This window comes from Chelonia mydas, chromosome 1, assembly GCF_015237465.2.
Source record: "Chelonia mydas isolate rCheMyd1 chromosome 1, rCheMyd1.pri.v2, whole genome shotgun sequence".
NCBI lineage: Eukaryota > Metazoa > Chordata > Testudines > Cheloniidae > Chelonia > Chelonia mydas.
Genome location: NC_057849.1, coordinates 329,335,059 through 329,342,908, shown reverse-complemented (window position 1 = coordinate 329,342,908; position 7,850 = coordinate 329,335,059). Strand labels below are relative to the sequence as shown.

Below are 7,850 nucleotides of genomic sequence, written 5' to 3'. Positions count from 1 at the left end.
GCTACTCCCCCCAAGGCCCAGCAAAGTCACTGCCAATCTGACTATGGGGAGAATTCCTGCATGGCCCCACACATGGCACATGTGGCCCCACATCCTCCTCCTATGATAAAAGGACTTCATCTTGCTTCTTTCCAAATACAGAAGAGAAATATTTATTGAATAGCTCTGCCTTTTCCAAATCAGAACCATCTAGGAATGATCCTATACTATTGCTAGGATATATTTTGTTCCTAATATATTAAAAAATAAAAATTTGTTGTTATTTTGTTACAGTTATTTTGAAGCCCCATTGTAGAGAACGATATAGACATGGAACAAGACAGTTCCAGAGCTTACAATCTAAATAGTCAATACAAACAAAAACAACATAAAAGCAAAATGTCAACAGGCACAGATACAGCTCTGGGACTTAAGTACCCTACATGGAATGGTTCCACGGGCTGGTGAAGAAGGAGGAGGAAGACACCTTTTCTAATTTGTTCCTCCATCCCCACAGAGATACTTGGACCCCTACTCAGGCTCATATTGTGTTCCTGGCACACAATGCATACAGAAAGGTTTCCATGTGCTAGAGTTTATTTTCTTTTCTAAACAGTACAATATAAACTAGAGCATATGTTATTTCATGGATGGCATGACTCCCGAGTCATGAAAGTTTAGCAGTATCCTGAGCCCTTAGTTACCACACATTCCAAGCCTTTTTCACTTTTCCACAACTGTCATCAAAAGCAACTACAGATTTCTGATGGGCTGGTGGAGAAATAGGAAACAAATATGTATTATATTTTTATACACTAAATTGTGCTGGATATCTGTTAGGATATTTATCTGTAGCTGTGTTGAGAAGTCAGGATTTCAGACAAGCAGTTTGCAGTGGTTACAATTTAAAAAACAAACATTTATTACACTTCTGAAGGCATTAAATGTGAAAGAGAAATCCTCTTCATCCGCCATCATTTTCCTGCCTTCAGCTGCACTGACCCTGTAGCTCAGCCCTCACCCCACAATGTACGATGCATCAACTCTTTATTCGTATGCTTCCTTAAAACTCACCTCTTTGGCACGGCTCATGAGCATTAGCCCAGAGGTGCTGGAACTAGGGTGCTGGGGGTGCTGAAGTGGTTTCCATCATATACAGGGTTTACAGTTTGGTTCAATGGCTCTCAGAACCCCACTAGAAAAATTGTTCCAGCACGCCTGCATTAGCCCATACAAGTGTTATCAAGACCTTATAATTTTAAAAAAAAAGTTAGCCTAAAACTTCAAGAACCCCCCCAAAAACCCTTTCAACACCCATGACAGCAAAGGAATGTAATTCACCCATGGTGCAGAAGATTGGTGTGCAAGGTCCTCCTAATTAAGCCCTCCACAGGGCCTGAGGGGATGAATACCATCAGCGGTACAGGGGCAGATGAACAACCCCTATGCTCTTCAGAAACTGTCTCAATGGCAGCAATACATAGCCCATTGTGGAAATCTACAAGAGAGATTGATTGGCTTATGCATGGGTTTCTGTACCCCACAAATATGGCACAGGGAGACTGATGTATGGAAGGGAAGAGCTAGGAAAAGTGTCCTCAATGGCAAAAACAAAAAATCTTTGGATTTCATCCAACAAATATCATGGGTGAAATCCTGGTCCCACTGAAGTCAATGACAAAACTCTCACGGACTTCAATGGGAACAAGAATTCACCCTGCGGGCTTAATGTTATTCATGTGATTAAGTAAAGTTAAGCACGTTTGCAGGCTTGGGCCCTTATTTTCCATATGCAGAACTGCCACTTCATTGATTAATTCATAGCTACCACATGCAACATGAATGTGAGTCCCATATGTGGAACGATTATATTCTACCCTTAGGGTGAAATCCTAGCTGCACTGAAGTCAATGGAAAAATCCTCCATTGACTTAATGGAGCTAGGACTTTGCCCTCAGTGTTTATCCAAGACTTCTATGTGAAGCCAAGAAGAGTTTCATTTAAGGGTAGTAAATACAGGGTGTAATCTTGCTGTCATTCCAAGAGAGAAATTCCTACTGGAGACTTGAAACACAGAGGTCCTTAAGTTATGATAAAATAGAAAGTCACTGAAAATGGTTAGGGTAAAACTGAGTATGCTTGCCCTCCCCACAGGAGAAAGTGAAGTTTTTTCAGAGATAATCCGCTGATCAAGTGCTGATCAATCTCCCTGATATACAAGATACTTCAGAGAAAAAGGCAAATAGCTCTAGTAAAGTTTACAAATAAATTAAAAGCAAGGGTCAAATTCTGCTCCCAGTTCAGAAGAGTCCAGTGGAGTTACACTGGATTTAAAATCAGTGTGAATAAGCGTGGAATTCAGTTCCCTGTTGGAGAGAGCACCACTCAAAGCCTTATAAAACTGAAATGAATAGGGTGTACTATTAAAAAGAAGCTACTGTTTTCCATTTTGATGGGGGGGAAGAAACAAAAAAATGCATTGTGCATAGAATCCAACCTACATTAATATTATGGCAAATATTTCTAAATGCACAGACCACCAGCGTATGTCTGCTCTCTTCCTGGGCTTCGGTCAACAGAGTAAAGTACAATAAATCCTTCAGGCCTAAAGTATGATGGGTTAATCCATAGCTATACTGTATGTCACCATAGACTCTGAGTTTGCTAAAATATTATGGGCCCCTTCTGAGGTTTAGAAAAATTGGATTCCTTTAAACTGTCATCCAAAGGCAGATTTATTCTTGAAGTTTGTGTGGAGTAACTTATATATAACTGGGCTTTTTGTTCTAATCATGAACATTCAAGGCTTAACTGTTATCATTTTGTGTTTGCAGAGTTTAAAAGAACTTTAATGGTAAGCTGAGAAAGATAATTTCTCTTTCTACCCTGCCTTATGCATTTTTTTGAAAATGGTTTTTCCTGCTTCCACAATAACCTATTCAAGTTTAGCATCCCATTTCAAAGCACATAAATAACCAAAAGCCAGTTAATGATCCTGGAGTCAGTCACCCATACCCCTTTCTCCTGCAAGTAACCCAATAAGGATTACTCACGTGAATAAAGACTATTTGCATTAATAAGCTTTTGCAGCATTATCTGAATTCTATTTTAATAATAAAGAGCCTGATCCTGCAATCAGTCTGAAGTCAAAACTTCTGTAGGAGGCGATAATAATTTATTTCTTCTTGTCGCTGTTCACTGTATTTAGGAGTCTATTTTTTTTTAACTTTGAGTAATATTATGGTCAAATCCTGTTTGCCTCACTTGTACAAATAGCCCCACTGAAGTCATAATGCTGGTTTAGATCTGCAAACTTAATTTGAAGTCAAAGAGTTGTACCCATTTACACCAGAGAATTTGGCCCAGTGGGTCTACCTGTGCCAGTAAAGTGAACAGGATTAAGCACTATGGACTAAATCCTGCAAACTCTTAGCCTCAAGAGCAGTCGAAATGAAATCAGTAGGACTACTTATAAAATACAAATTTGGAGGACTGAGCCCCCCCATATGTGCCATTTAATTGTTAAACCAGAAAATAAATTGCCTCATCACGAGCTTCAGATATTTTTCATGTTTTCATAACAAAACTTATTAAAGGGCATTGTCAACCACATAGGCTCATTTAAATTTTGTAAAATAAAGTGTTGTCATGAGAGAGTTGGAAGGTTGGAGGTGTGAGGGGGGTGAAATTTACAAAACCTGATCTGAATATAAATGCAAAAGAAGTCAATGAAAGCAATTTTGCGTTGCTTATTTTAACATATGTAATGAACTCCCTGAGCCTAGGATGTGTGCTTACAGAGGCTTTTATAAGTCTTCAGAGAGAAAGAAATATATCTGACCCATAATGTACATACTATAAATAGCATACTATATACATTAAGGATTACAAACACAGTGTTGCTGCTAAAAGCCAGATTTTCAAAGATAAGATTTTAATGCATCAGTAAATTCATTCTGCTTTGTCCTTTTAATTCAGGACCACACAGATCCTAATTCTTCAACTACAATTTAATTATTGTTTGCCTAAACCTTATCCAAGCTGATACTATATTCTCTGCATTTCCAAAACACCATTTGAATTTTAGATGCACAGAGTTTCAGGATGGGGCCCATAGTATATAGTGTATATATTATAGTCATTTATTATTTGAAACAATTTACAGTAAACATTTATTATAATGTAAACATTACAGTTAATTCCTAGAATAGCATTGCTGCTCCACTGGAACATATAATGGGATTTGGAGCTGATCACATCTACACAGCCAATTCTTCGAGGTGCTGAGAAGCCTTCAACTCTCATTGAAATGTAATGGGGAGCTGTGGACATTCAGCACATTGCAGCAGGGGCTCAGCAACTCGTAGTATTAAGCTTTTGGGGAATATTTTCAAAATGGCAGTTTGGCACACAACTGCCATTGAAAAAACAATAGCAGCTGGACGCTAAACTGCCATTTGTGCCTTTGAAAATATCTCCGTATATCAGCAGCCTGGTTCAATCCAGGTCAATGGTGACTGGCCCAGTGAGAGAAATTTGGGACCCCACTACCTCACATTCACTGCGATGCCACACCCCTACTATTTAACCCCCATTTCACCCCAGTTGCCAACAGTTGGGGAGGGCTGAGCTTGAGACCCTGGTATCTGTCTCCTCTTTCCCCCCTATTTCCCCGCACAAGATCATTACCGTCACACAGCTGTTCAGCAGCCTTAACGAAATGAGTTGTTGCTCTCATTTATCTTTCTAGTGAACAACTGTCCACATTGCAATTACCTTCCTTGGCAGCCTTAGCAGAGATGCAAAGGATTGAACAAGCCATGAAGACTGAATGACCCTCTCATCCTTAGAAAGCTCGCACTATGAGAAAGTCTGCTCTGCTCATGATCAGGTGGTACCAGGCCAGTGAATATACCCAGGAGTTAAATACTCAAGGTTGTCAGGCTTCTACAGCTCCTGTTCAGGGTTCAGATACATGGGCAGTGCAGTACAAGGGAAGCCACAGCTCCTGCTGTTGCTGAACTGTTGTTAAACTGAAGAAGACATCAGTGTCCATCATGGTCAATCTCCAGTCTTTCATGAACTTTAAGGGCCCAGTCCAACTGGTAGTAACATCAATGGAAAGACTCCCATGGACTTTAATGGCTCTTAAACTGACAAAAGAAAAAACAGTGAGAACTGAGTCTCTTGAACCAAGACACTGAGATTCTATGGTGATGGGCATGGCATAAAAGCCTAAAAAGGCCAAAGTACAAATAGTCACATAAGTGCTGAAATTATTGAAAGAGAGAAAACTGCCAGTATATTAAAATTCACATTTTGCCCTTAAATGCTTATCATCCTAAATGGCTTACCAATATGAATTTTCTCAAAGCTTCCTTCAATCTCTCTCATTGAGAGAGCTACACCTGACTTTGGGGCAGGTCAGTCTATGGATAAGATTCACAGAGAACTTTGAAAACAAGATAATTAGAAGACTAAAAGAGTGAAAGACATTCCCACAAGTAATGTGGTACCGTCATTCCTCAGACAAAGGGTTCTGCCAGACAGTGTCATCTATTCAAACCACAAAATTATTACACATCCCTGTTTGTCATGCTTTTCTGAATTATGTTTATAGTAGTCTTCTTTTCCGTGTCCCTGTTCATATTCTTTAAATCAACTAAGCATTGATGTTTCATTCCAAACTACAGAAAGGGCATAAAATGACTGAACTAAAAGTTACACATGGTTGAACTCACCACTTCATATATTTTAAAACATGTTCATAATACATGATAAAAATAAACGTACATAAATGTACATCATAATAGTACAATATCTTAACTCTTTAATAATATAGACTATGACCCAAGTCAGCCATGCCTTGGTCTCATGATTAGCACACTAGAGTGGGAGTCAGGAGTCCTGGTTCTTTTTCTGGCTCTGCTACTGACCTACTGTGTGACCTAGGGCAAGTCACTTCACCTTTCTGTTTTCTCTCCTATCCTTTTTCTCTCTGGTCTATTTAGATGTTAGGCTCTTCAAGGCAGGGACTCTCTTTCAATATGCATTTGTAGAGTGCCCAACACAAGAGGGCCCCAGTCTCAGCTGGTCCTCTGGGGGCTACTGAATCATAAATATTAAAATAAATATAATACAAATTTGGGGCATCATGGAGGTGCCAGAGCATGTCTGTGCAGATCTGACTGTAGAAGTGGGACCTATGTACAGTAATTAAATTTCCTAATCAGAGCCAGATTTTAAGAGGACCAGAGAAGCCTCGGCTCACAGTGAAGTCAGTGGACATTGAGGGGACTCAGTCTCTTGTGAGATTGGTCCTTTAATTCTGCAAAGAATGGCCAAAAATGCTCCCCAGTTTATGTGCCCTGAGAGGCTCTCTGATAATTTCAGGAAATCCAATATTTCATTTAAAACATGCTTTCAATACCCAGTACTTGAATTGCTTTAAATACCCTTAAATTCATTTTCTGTTTCCCCTAGAGATATTTGAATCTGCACCCTCCATTCAGATATATGTGACCTTTCTCCTTAATTGATCCCAGTTTCATATCTACACAATTTAGATTTTGGCAAAAATCTGTAGCCTTTATCGTAAGATTAAATCTCCAATCTCCAGGATCAATGTTTTTGTAACCTCCTTGTATGTAATAATGCCTTCTACTTACATGTGATATCCATCAGGAGATTCTATTGTCCTGTTTGTGATATGAAATGTTCCCATTTTCTTTCTTTTTTTATATCAGTGAGTTTTTTTCCTTTCAATGGTGAAGATTTTTTGTGTGTTTTGTTTTTTTTACAGTTATCTGGCTCAATATCTATGTATTTTAAGAGACTGTTCAATTAGGATGACCAGATAGCAAGTGTGAAAAATGGGGACACTTTTTTTTCGGGGGCATACAAGTATGGTTGTGTATATAAGACAAAGCCACTAATATCAGGATGGTTCCAATAGTATTGGGACATCTGGTCATCCTATGTTCAATATAGGTGTAAGCGCTACAAACTAGTAAGGTGTTGTGGTAATAAAAAGAAAAAGGAGTACTTGTGGCACCCTTAGAGACTAACCAATTTATTTGAGCATGAGCTTTCGTGAGCTACAGCTCACTTAGCTCACGAAAGCTCATGCTCAAATAAATTGGTTAGTCTCTAAGATGCCACAAGTACTCCTTTTCTTTTTGCGAATACAGACTAACACGGCTGTTACTCTGAAACCTGGTAATAAAAAATGTCACAGTGAAAGGAGATGGGAGAATATGAAAAGCTCAAAAGGATACGGTCAAAGAAACACCCTCCTATATTAAAAACCTCCATATGAAACCTGTGTTATAATCATTTAGAACCGCATGGCCTTGATATGGATAAAAGAACCTAAAGAACCCACTGGACTTGCTAGTTCTGTCAACACATGATCACTGTCCTAAAAGAAAAAGGAACCCAACTGACATCCAGAGAGGGAGTCCAAGTAGCTGTTCGTGTCCAATCTAAGATATTACTTCACCCACCTTGTCTCTCTAATATCCTGGGACCAACATGTCTACAACAATACAATACTGCATATAAGTCTGTCATATACACTTATACCTTGAATATAGCACTCCCATAACAGTAAATGGCTCAAATGAGCACAAATGCTTTTGTGAGTGGCTATGTACAGTAAAAGTCACCATCTGGCAATTGTTACCACACAGTTACCCCAAATACATTCTATTAAATATTGGGGGTGTTAGGGAGGGTATGTTACCACTTGGCAAATGATGGCTTTTTGATGGCAACTTTTGTACTTGTGTTTGCAATCTCACTGAACAAGTGAAAGACTCGGATTTAACACAGATACAAGACTGCAGATGCAATACACAGGAGTGTGTTAC

At 39.0% G+C, this 7,850-nt stretch overlaps 1 long non-coding RNA gene across 1 annotated transcript in view; it reads right to left on the bottom strand.

Annotated features, from left to right (window-relative positions):
• Nucleotides 1-4,125: 4,125 nt before the first annotated feature.
• The window catches only part of LOC122466774, a 60,101-nt gene continuing 56,376 nt past the window's right edge, over nt 4,126-7,850 (bottom strand). The window contains exon 3 of the long non-coding RNA XR_006292573.1: nt 4,126-5,132. This is a non-coding gene — a long non-coding RNA (uncharacterized LOC122466774). The remainder of the gene's footprint in view (nt 5,133-7,850) is intronic.